The following is a 12,449-nucleotide window of genomic DNA, read 5'->3' on the forward strand; positions in this document are numbered from 1 at the left end:
TGTACAGGAAGGAACGTCCAGCCAACGCTTCTCATTTCGGCTCAGTGCCAAGACCATTGACCTGCTCCAGGAAAAGAGAAGTTTCCAATGATCGGATTCCTCCCAGCACTCAATCAGAAATATTGATTATCTGGCAATTTTCCAAGTTGATATACAGGGATCTTCATTGCTGTAATACTCAAGTTGTGATTCTAAGACTTTGCTGGTGTCACAGGTAGATAGGGAGTGTTTGGCACATTGGCCTTCATAAATCAATGTAATGAGTACAGGAGATGGGATCTTATGTTGAAGTTGTATAAGACGTTGGTAAGGTCAAATTTGGAATATTGTGTACAGTTCTGGTCACCGAATTATAGGAAAGATATCAATAATAAATTAGAGAGTGCAGAGACGATTTACTAGGATGTTACCTGGGTTTCAGCACTTAAGTTACAGAGAAAGGTTGAACAAGTTAGGTCTCTATTCATTGGAGCGTAGAAGGTTGAGGGGGCATTTGATCGAGGTATTTAAAATTTTGAGAGGGATAGATAGAGTTGACCTGAATAGGCTGTTTCCATTGAGAGTAGGGGAGATTCAAATGAGAGGACATGATTTGAGAGTTAGGGGGCAAAAGTTTAAGGGAAACACGAGGGGGTATTTCTTTACTCAGAGAGTGATAGCTGTGTGGAATGAGCTTCCTGTAGAAGTAGTAGAGGCCAGTTCAGTTGTGTCATTTAAGGTAAAATTGGATAGGTATATGGACAGGAAAGGAGTGGAGGGTTATGGGCTGAGTGCGGGTAGGTGGGACTAGGTGAGATTAAGAGTTCGGCATGGACTAGGAGGGCCGGAATGGCCTGTTTCCGTGCTGTGATTGTTATATGATTATATGAGAACAGCACAGTACAAGCACTTCGACCCAGAATGTTGTACCGAACTTTTAACCTTCTCTAAAATCAACCTAATCCTTCTTTCCCAGATAGCCCTTCATTTTCCCTGTCATCCATGTGCCTATCTACAAGTTTCTTAAATGTCCCGAATGTATCTGGCATAGATACATTCACCCTCACCCCTGGCAGGGTGTTCCACACCCACCACTCTCTGTAAAAAACAGATATAGCTATTTGTACGAGTCTACAACTTTGGCATAGTACTGTCCTGTGATTAGGTTAGGGTTGGTGGGTGCTGTGGTTTGAAGGGCCGACTCTGGGGTGTATTGCTAAATAAGTAAATTGGATACCCTTGCTCAGGAGAATGACAGCCGTGGTACTGGTACTGGAATTGGTTTATTATTGTCACATGTACTGAGATACAATGAAAAGCTTTTCCTTGTGTGCCATCCAAACAGATCATTCCACACAAAAGCACAGCGAGGCAATTAAATAAAACACAGAATATAGAAAAAACTAGAGTTTCTGCAGCAACGCATACAGAACTCCGGAGGAACTCAGTAGGTCAGGCAGCATCTATGCAAAAGAGTCGATATTTTGGGCTGAGATCCTTCATCAGGACGGGAAAGGACGTGGGGAGTTAGCTGGTAGAAAAAGGTGGGGGGGGGGGGAAACGGTGGGAGGGGAAGATCTGGCAGGTGATTGGTGGATTCGGTGGAGGGAGGGGTGATCAGGAGGTTGAGATGGAGGAGAGGCAGGTTTTCATGATGGACTGACCTGCATTTACATCTTACCATCGAACATGGAGAATTCTGGCACAGTACAGGCCCTTCAGCTCACAACGTCAACCTACTCTACGATCAATCCAACCCTTCCCTCCCACACGCCCCTCCATTTCTCTGTCAGCTTGTAATTTCCCCTTCCACTCATTTGCTCACCACTGAAGTAAGACTCAAAATTCCCGTAGGGAATCCAGAGGAAATTCCGACTGCAATGAGGCCCTGGCTTCCACGGGGAACACTTGTAACAAACTACCTCAATAACACGACGTTCTGCAGACACTGGAAATCTTGAGCAACACACACAAAATGCTGGAGGAACTCAACAGGTCAGCGGAATAAATGGTTGATGTTTCAGGCCAAGACACTTCATCAGGACTGGAAAGGAAGGGTGAAGAAACCAGAATAAGGTGAGGGGGGTGGGAGGGGAAGGAGTACAAAAAGGCGATAGGTGAGACCAGGTGAGGGGGAAGGTGGGTGGGTGGGGAGGGGGATGAAGTGAGACACTGGGAGGTGATAGGTGAGACCAGGTGAGGGGGAAGGTGGGTGGGTGAGGGAGGGGGATGAAGTGAGACACTGGGAGGTGATAGGTGAGACCAGGTGAGGGGGAAGGTGGGTGGGTGAGGGAGGGGGATGAAGTGAGACACTGGGAGGTGATAGGTGAGACCAGGTGGGGGGGGGGGGGAGGGGGATGAAGTGAGACACTGGGAGGTGATAGGTGAGACCAGGTGAGGGGGAAGGTGGGTGGGTGGGGAGGGGGATGAAGTGAGACACTGGGAGGTGATAGGTGAGACCAGGTGAGGGGGAAGGTGGGTGGGTGGGGAGGGGGATGAAGTGAGACACTGGGAGGTGATAGGTGAGACCAGGTGAGGGGGAAGGTGGGTGGTAGGGGGAGTGGGATGGAGTGAAGCACTGGGTGGTGATAGGTGAGACCAGGTGAGGGGGAAGGTGGGTGGGTGAGGGAGGGGGATGAAGTGAGACACTGGGAGGTGATAGGTGAGACCAGGTGAGGAGGACGGTGGGTGGGTGGGGGAGGGGATGAAGTGAGACACTGGGAGGTGATAGGTGAGACCAGGTGAGGGGGAAGGTGGGTGGGTGGGGAGGGGGATGAAGTGAGACACTGGGAGGTGATAGGTGAGACCAGGTGAGGGGGAAGGTGGGTGGGTGGGGGAGGGGGATGAAGTGAGACACTGGGAGGTGATAGGTGAGACCAGGTGAGGGGGAAGGTGGGTGGGTGGGGAGGGGGATGAAGTGAGACACTGGGAGGTGATAGGTGAGACCAGGTGAGGGGGAAGGTGGGTGGGTGGGGGAGGGGGATGAAGTGAGACACTGGGAGGTGATAGGTGAGACCAGGTGAGGGGGAAGGTGGGTGGGGAGGGGGATGAAGTGAGACACTGGGAGGTGATAGGTGAGACCAGGTGAGGGAGAAGGTGGGTGGGTGGGGAGGGGGATGAAGTGAGACACTGGGAGGCGATAGGTGAGACCAGGTGAGGGGGAAGGTGGGTGGGTGGGGGAGGGGGATGAAGTGAGACACTGGGAGGTGATAGGTGAGACCAGGTGAGGGGGAAGGTGGGTGGGTGGGGGAGGGGGATGAAGTGAGACACTGGGAGGTGATAGGTGAGACCAGGTGAGGGGGAAGGTGGGTGGGTGGGGAGGGGGATGAAGTGAGACACTAGGAGGTGATAGGTGAGGGGGAAGGTGGGTGGGTGGGTGAGGGGGAAGGTGGGGAGGGGGATGAAGTGAGACTGGGAGGTGATAGGTGATGGGGAAGGTGGGTGGGTGGGTGAGGGGGAAGGTGGGGAGGGGGATGAAGTGGGACACTGGGAGGTGATAGGTGAGACCAGGTGAGGGGGAAGGTGGGTGGGTGTGGGAGTGGGATGAAGTGAGACACTGGGAGGTGATAGGTGAGACCAGGTGAGGGGGAAGGTGGGTGGGTGGGGGAGGGGGATGAAGTGAGACACTGGGAGGTGATAGGTGAGACCAGGTGAGGGGGAAGGTGGGTGTGGGAGGTGGATGAAGTGAGACACTGGGAGGTGATAGGTGAGACCAGGTGAGGGGGGAAGGTGGGTGGGTGGGGAGGGGGATGAAGTGAGACACTGGGAGGTGATAGGTGAGACCAGGTGAGGGGGAAGGTGGGTGGGTGGGGAGGGGGATGAAGTGAGACACTGGGAGGTGATAGGTGAGACCAGGTGAAGGGGAAGGCGGGTGGGTGGGGAGGGGGATGAAGTGAGACACTGGGAGGTGATAGATGAGACCAGGTGACGGGGGAAGGTGGGTGGGTGGGGAGGGGGATGAAGTGAGACACTGGGAGGTGATAGGTGAGGGGGAAGGTGGGTGGGTGGGTGAGTGGGGGGGGATGAAGTGAGGAGCTGGGATGGGATAGGTGGAAGAGGTAAACGGCTGGAGAAGAATCTGTTTCTCATTATACCTCTGTGTACATGGAATTGTGCAAATGACAAAACTTGACTTTGACTTTACTAAAACACTGTAACCCATTGCTCAAGTCCATTTCATATTTATTGCTGTAAAAGTCCTTTTTATTCCTATCTGCTTCTTCCTTTGAGAAAGACAAAGAATTTCAGAAACACAAGGGATTCTACAAATGCAACAAATACAAAGCAACCCACACAAAATACTAGAGGAACTCAGCAGGTCAGGCAGCATCTATGGAGTCAAAGACCCTTTGTCAAAGTTCAAAGTAAATTTATTATCAAAGTATATACGTCACCATACTCAACCCTGAGATCCGTTCTCTTGTGGGCATTCACAGTAACCACAGGAAACACAATATAATTAAAGACCGCACCCAAATAGGACGGACGGACAGTGTGCAAAAGCCAATAAACTGGGCATATACAATAAGAAAAAAAACACAAAGCAAAAATCAATAAATATCGAGAACTTGAGATGAAGAGTCGTTGAAAGTGAGAGCAGAGGTTGTGGGATCAGTTCAGTGACGTTGAGGACAGTTTTGCAATTAGAGGGACAGTTGGCAAACAAACCGAAGTTTGTCACTGCACCTCAATAATAAACAAATTTACCAAATTGATTTATTTGATTTTCTTTTCACAGCTCTAATCAATTTTCCATTTGATAATTGGTTTATTATTGTCACATACTGATGAGTGAAAAAACTTTTGTTAGCGTACCTTCCGAACAGATCATTCCGTATGGAATCGGAATGCAGCATTATAGTTTCAATAAAGTACACGGTAGGCAGACAAATAAAGTGCACATGTTGGCTGATATGGCTCAGTCCATGATGGGTAATGCTCTCCCCACATCTACACGCAGCACTGTCGCAGGAAAGTAGCATCCATCATCAGGGATTCCCCACCACCCAGGCCACGCTCTCTTCTCACTGCTTGGTTTGGGACCCACACCACCAGGTTCAGGAACAGTTATTACCCCTCATCCATCAAATTCTTGAACCAGAGGGGGAAACTTCACTCAACTTCATTCACCCCATCACTGAACTGTTCCTGCAACTTAAGGAGTCATTTTCAAGGACTCTTCATCTCATGTTCTTGATATTTACAGCTTAGAGTCATAGACTTACAGAGAAGTACAGCACAGAAACAGGCCCTTTGGCCCATCTTATCTATGCCAAACTATTTAAACTTCCAGCGACCTACACCAGGACCACAGCCCTCTATACCACCCCCATCCATGTACCTATCCAAACTTCTCTTAAACTTTGAAATCAAGCTCGCATCCACCACTTGTGCAGGCATCTCATTTCACACTCTTGTGACCCTCTGAGTGAAGAAGTTTCCCCTCATGCCCCCCTTAAACTTTTCACCTTTCACCCTTAACCCATAACCTCTGGCTGTAGTCCCACCCAACCTCAGGGGAAAAAGCCTGCTTGCATTTACCCTATCTTTACCTCTCATAATTTTGTATACCTCTATCAAATCTCCTCTTAGTCTAAGGAATAATGTCCTAACCTATTTCAGTCTTTCCTTATAACTCAGGTCCTCCAGACCCGGCAACATCTTTGTAAATTTTCTCTGTACTCTTTCAAACTTATTTATGTCTTTTCTGCAGGTAGGTGTCTAAAACTGCACACAATATTCCAAATTAGGCCTCACTGCTGCCTTATAAAACTTCAACATGACATCCACATAACTTCAACATTTTTAGTTATTATTATTATTTTTCTTTTGTATTTAAACAGTTTGTTGTCTTTTGCACACTGCTGGGTGCAGTCTTTCATTGATCCTATTATGGCTCCTGTATTTACTGCAAATGCCTGCAAGAAAATGAATCTCAGGGTTGTAAATGGTGACATACATGTACTTCAGTAATAGAGGGACGTCCATTTTCAAGAGAGAGGAGGAGGTATTTCTTTAGCCAGAGGCTGGTGAATCTGTGGAATTCCTTACCACAAATGGCTGTAGAGGCCAAGTCAGTGGGTATATTTAAGCGGAGGTTGATAAGATTCTTGATTAATCAATGTGCTAAGGGTTATAGGAAGAAGCCAGGTGAATGGAGTTGAAAGGGTTAATAAATCAGCCATGATAGAATGGTGAATGGCCTATTCTGTGCCTGTGTCTTGTGGCCTTATAAAACACAGCGAGTTCACTATTGTCCCTTAGGGTAAATGTTTGCCAGCGGTAGCTGGTATCCACATTTAGAATATTCCCACATCATACAGCTGATTTACAACCCTGAGCCGGTCAGAATCTCAGTCTGGTTCATTATCACTGACGTACGTCATGAATTTTTTTGTTTTGAAGCAGCAGTAGAGAACAATGCATAAATATTACTCTAAGAGAAACAAACAGTGTTGATGGATTCGTTGTCAGTTCAGAAATCTGATGCAGAGGGGAAAACGCTGTTCCTAAAATACTATTGAGAAGGCACAGGACCCTGGGTCTTCGGGCTCCTGTATCTCCTCGGCAATAGTATTAACGCAAAGAGGACCTGTCCCAGATGGTGACTCCATAGGACCATAAGACATAGGAGCAGAATTAGACCACTCGGCCCATCAAATCTGCTTCTTGAGGGTCTTTAGGGATGGATGCTGCCTTCCTGAGGGATGTCAGTGGTGGGTGTGTGGAATGTGCCTCCGGGGTGGCGATAGAGGCAGATACATTAGGGACTTTTAAAAGATTCTTAAATAGGGACAACTACGATAGAAAAATGGAGGATTATGGGGGAAGGAAGGGTTAGATTGATCTTGAAGTAGGTAAGCATCATGGGCCGAAGGACACATACTGATCTATGTCCTCGATAGTGGGAGGTTTGTCCCTGTGATGGAGCTGGCTGAGTTTACAACCTTCTGCAGCGGCCCCTTCATACCAATTGATGATGCAACCAATCAGAACACCCTCTACGGCACATCTATGAGATTTTGATGACATGCCAAATCTCCTCAAACACCTAATGAAATGTAGCCGCTGGTATCTCTTTTTCATAATTGCATCAATATGTTCAGATCCGAGATGTTGCCAATCAGGATCTTGAAGCTGCTCAACCTTTCCACCACCAAACCTTCGATGAGGACTGGTGTGTGTTGTAATGACTTCCCCATTCTGTAGTTCACAATCAATTCCTTGGTCTTACTGTCATTGAGATGAGATAGTTGCGGCATCACTCAACCAGCTGACCTATCTCACTCCCGTACGCCTCCTCTTCAACACTGACCATCCTGGAGAACCATCACCGCTCTGCCAGGAAGCCCAGCACAGGTAGGATCTCCTACCCTCAGCAAGTTCCAACTGCTACCCTCCCAAACCGAACTGAATCATCACATAGGAATGGCCCAGAGCACAAACTGTAAATGAAGCCACTTTTGAGTAGAGTCATGGAGCCATAGTTAAATCTACCCATTGGCCATGACCAAAACCAGCTCCTGCCCAAGCAAGAGACTAAAATGTGTCTCTTGCCCCAGTAAGTCTTCATTGAATGCAATCTCACTGGCTCTCCATTGTACAACAGTAATACCTACAATTATAGCTCAGTGTTCAACACAATCATACTCTCAGTTCTAACCAACAAGCTCCAACTCCTGGGCCTCTGTACCTCCCTCTGCAATGGGATCCTTCACTTCCTCAACGGGAGATCACAGTTTGTGCAGATCGAAAATAACATCTCCTCCTCGCTGATCATCAACATTGGCGCAACTCAGGGATGGGTGCTTAGCCCCCGGCCCTACTCTCTCTACACCCACAACGGTGTGACTAGGTACAGATCAAATATCATCTATAAATTTGCCGACAACACAGCAGAGTTTCAGATGGTGATGTACAGGATCAGCTGGTTAAGTGCTGTTGCAGAAACAACCTTGCACTCAACACCCCAAGTCATTGTCAAGTTTTTCATTCCATTTTCTAGCTTCCCTCTCACTCCTTCTCTTCTTCTCACTTGCTAATCACCTCTCCCAGTGCCTCTCCTCCTTCCCTTTCTCCCATGGCCCACTCTCCACTATCAGATTACTTTTTCATCAATCTTTTCCACCTATCACTTTCCAGCTTCTCACTTCATCCCCCTCCCTCACCCACTCACCTTCCCCCTCACCTGGTCTCACCTATCACCTCCCAGTGTCTCACTTCATCCCCCTCCCCACCCACCCACCTACCCCCTCACCTGGTCTCACCTATCACCTCCCAGTGCCTCACTTCATCCCCCTCCCCACCCACCTTCCCCCTCACCTGGTCTCACCTATCACCTCCCAGTGTCTCACTTCATCCCCCTCCCCACCCACCTTCCCCCTCACCTGGTCTCACCTATCACCTCCCAGTGTCTCACTTCATCCCCCTCCCCACCCACCCACATTCCCCCTCACCTGGTCTCACCTATCACCTCCCAGTGTCTCACTTCATCCCCCTCCCCCACCCACCCATCTTCCTCCTCACCTGGTCTCACCTATCACCTCCCAGTGTCTCACTTCATCCCCCTCCCCACCCACCCACATTCCCCCTCACCTGGTCTCACCTATCACCTCCCAGTGTCTCACTTCATCCCCCTCCCCCACCCACCCAACTTCCCCCTCACCTGGTCTCACCTATCACCTCCCCGTGTCTCACTTCATCCCCCTCCCCACCCACCCACCTACCCCCTCACCTGGTCTCACCTATCACCTCCCAGTGCCTCACTTCATCCCCCTCCCCACCCACCTTCCCCCTCACCTGGTCTCACCAATCACCTCCCAGTGTCTCACTTCATCCCCCTCCCCACCCACCCACATTCCCCCTCACCTGGTCTCACCTATCACCTCCCAGTGTCTCACTTCATCCCCCTCCCCACCCACCCACCTTCCCCCTCACCTGGTCTCACCTATCACCTCCCAGTGTCTCACTTCATCCACCTTCCCCCTCACCTGGTCTCACCTATCACCTCCCAGTGTCTCACTTCATCCCCCTCCCCACCCACCCACCTTCCCCCTCACCTGGTCTCACCTATCACCTCCCAGTGTCTCACTTCATCCCCCTCCCCCACCCACCCACCTTCCCCCTCACCTGGTCTCACCTATCACCTCCCAGTGCCTCACTTCATCCCCCACCCACCCACCTTCCCCCTCATCTGGTCTCACCTATCACCTCCCAGTGCCTCACTTCATCCCCCTCCCCACCCACCTTCCCCCTCACCTGGTCTCACCTATCACCTCCCAGTGTCTCACTTCATCCCCCTCCCCACCCACCCACCTTCCCCCTCAGCTGGTCTCACCTATCACCTCCCAGTGTCTCACTTCATCCACCTTCCCCCTCACCTGGTCTCATCTATTACCTCCCAGTGTCTCACTTCATCCACCCACCTTCCCCCTCACCTGGTCTCACCTATCACCTCCCAATGTCTCACTTCACCCACCTTCCCCCTCACCTGGTCTCACCTATCACCTCCCAAGTCTCACTTCATCCCCCTCCCCACCCACCCACCTTCCCCCTCACCTGGTCTCACCTATCACCTCCCAGTGTCTCACTTCATCCCCTTCCCCCACCCACCCACCTTCCCCCTCACCTGGTCTCACCTATCACCTCCCAGTATCTCACTTCATCCCCTTCCCCCACCCACCCACCTTCCCCCTCACCTGGTCTCACCTATCACCTCCCAGTGTCTCACTTCATCCCCTTCCCCCACCCACCCACCTTCCCCCTCACCTGGTCTCACCTATCACCTCCCAGTGTCTCACTTCATCCCCTTCCCCCACCCACCCACCTTCCCCCTCACCTGGTCTCACCTATCACCTCCCAGTATCTCACTTCATCCCCCTCCCCACCCACCCACCTTCCCCCTCACCTGGTCTCACCTATCACCTCTCAGTGTCTCACTTCATCCCCTCCCCCACCCACCCACCTTCCCCCTCACCTGGTCTCACCCATCACCTCTCAGTGTCTCACTTCATCCCCTCCCCCACCCACCCACCTTCCCCCTCACCTGGTCTCACCTATCACCTCCCAGTATCTCACTTCATCCCCCTCCCCCACCCACCCACCTTCCCCCTCACCTGGTCTCACCTATCACCTCCCAGTATCTCACTTCATCCCCTCCCCCACCCACCCACCTTCCCCCTCACCTGGTCTCACCTATCACCTCCCAGTATCTCACTTCATCCCCCTCCCCCACCCACCCACCTTCCCCCTCACCTGGTCTCACCTATCACCTCCCAGTGTCTCACTTCATCCCCCTCCCCACCCACCCACCTTCCCCCTCACCTGGTCTCACCTATCACCTCCCAAGTCTCACTTCATCCCTCCCTTCCCGGTACTGATGAAAGGTCTCAGACCGAATCATTGACTGTTTATTCCTCTCCATAGATGCTGCCTGACCAGCCGAGTTCCTCCAGCATTCTGTATTAATTCCAACTGCTTCGAGTTTCGATTATTACTGCAATGAATTATTTCTAACGTTTAATGTTGGGATTAAATGTTGGGATTTTCTGAGTTAGAAAAGTAATCGGCCATTTCAGTGTCGCCCGGGATGGAGAACCGCTCTGCTGCACTTGCAGCGTTCATCAAGGCGCGGAGCGGCAGCGGGACCGAGCCCGTCCCGGTGTGGAGCACGGCAGAGCCGCGTCCCCCCCTTTCGGGGAGGCGGAATGGGGGAAGGGGACTGGGTTCGGCTTCTCAGGCTGCCTCGTGTTCGCCTTTCAATAAAACCCTAAAATACCGTGCAGGCCGGGGAGTGAGTGCACAGATCTCCCCGTCTCACACAGACCTACCCGCCGCAGAGGAACAGGAACGGAGACAGACGGGTGGATGAGGCGCACACAGGGCAGCGGTTCCTCACCATGTCCGAGGGCAACAAGGTACTCACCGCCTCGGCAGTCTGCAGAAAGCCGGACTCCTCTCCTGCACTGGAGGCAATGTCTGCCTGTCGGTTGCGTTCCCTCAGAGGGAAAAGGCGAAGAGGCCCTTGCACTCCTCACAAAGGGAGAAGCAGACGGCGAGAGCGCAGTACTCACTAGAGGGCATCTCGGAGACATGACAACGGCCGCCGCTTTAACCGCTTCCTCACCGTGCCGCTCGCCCGATAGCCGGCCTTTTCCTTCAACGTCCTGACTACTTGTTGGCAAAACGAGAAGGCAAGAGATCATAAGATAGCGGAGCAGAATTAGGCCATTCGGCCCATCCAGTCTGCTCCGCCGTTCTATCATGGCTGATTTATTATCCCCCTCAACCCCAATCTCCAGCCTTCTCCCCCATAACCTTTGACGATAAGACACAAGAGCATAAAATATGCTTCTGTTGGTAGCCTGTATCGGAAAGCTGATAGAGTGGACTGGCTTTTAAAATTTCATAATATCTGATTCATTGATTAAAAATTGAGGGGGGTTTTAAAATCTCAACACCACACTAAACTTCAAAAAACTCCATTGATATAATTAGATTCCATCTACAATAGTTCAATGTAGGTTATAGGAGCAATAGGCCCTGCAGCCCACAATGTTGTGTCGGCATTTAAACCTACACAAAGATCAATCCATCAAACCCCCATTTTTCTATCATCCATGTGCCTATCTAAGAGTATCCAAAATATCCCTAATGTATCTGCCTTTACCACCACTCCAGGCAGGGTGTTCCACACACCCACCACTCCCTGTGTGAAGAACCTAACTCTGACATCCCCCCCCCACGCTTTCCTTCTATCACCCTAAAATTATGCCCCTCCTATTAGCTATTTCTGCCCTGGGAATAAATCTCTGGCTGTCCACTCCATCTCCGCCTTTTATCATCTTGTCCACCCCTATCAAGTTACCTCTCACCACAGAGAAGAGAGATGGCCAGAGCAGGTTCAAGAGAATGATTCTGGGAACGAAAGGGTTAATATATAGGAGCATTTGATAGCTCTGGGCCTGCACATATATGTCAAAGGTTATGTGGAGAAGGCAGGAGAAACTCATAAGCGTTTAGAAGAATGGGGGGGGGGGGGGGGGGGTTTCATCGAAACCTATTAAACATTGAAAGGCCAAGACAGAGAGGATGTTTTCTACAGTCAGAGAGTCCAGGACCAGAGGGCACAGCCTCAGGATAGAGGAACATCCGCTTAGAAGAGAATTTCTTTAGTCAGAGGGTGGTGAACCTGTGCAATTCTTTCCTACAGATCGCTGTACAGGCAACATTGTTGGATATATTTAAAGAGGAGGTTGATTGCTTCTTGATTAGTAAGGGTGTCAAAGGTTACAGGGAGGAGGCAGGAGAATGGGGTTGAGGGATAATAAGTCAACCATGATAGAATGGCATAGTAGACTTGATGGGCTGAATGGCTTACAGTCTTCCGAAAAGTCCTAGCTCGCTCAATTTATCCTCATACAAGACGCTCTCTAATCCAGGCAGCATCCTGGTGAATCCCCTCTGCACCC

At 50.6% G+C, this 12,449-nt stretch overlaps 1 protein-coding gene across 2 annotated transcripts in view; it reads right to left on the reverse strand.

The window, feature by feature from the left end:
- Nucleotides 1-11,070, reverse strand: part of ndst1b (N-deacetylase/N-sulfotransferase (heparan glucosaminyl) 1b) — a 236,769-nt gene extending 225,699 nt beyond the window's left edge. For both annotated transcript variants that reach the window (XM_073067099.1, XM_073067098.1), the window contains exon 1: nt 10,904-11,070. The gene's annotated coding sequence lies outside the window, so the exon portion shown is untranslated. The remainder of the gene's footprint in view (nt 1-10,903) is intronic.
- Nucleotides 11,071-12,449: the final 1,379 nt, after the last annotated feature.

The sequence above is a fragment of the Hemitrygon akajei genome, chromosome 15 (assembly GCF_048418815.1).
Source record: "Hemitrygon akajei chromosome 15, sHemAka1.3, whole genome shotgun sequence".
NCBI lineage: Eukaryota > Metazoa > Chordata > Chondrichthyes > Myliobatiformes > Dasyatidae > Hemitrygon > Hemitrygon akajei.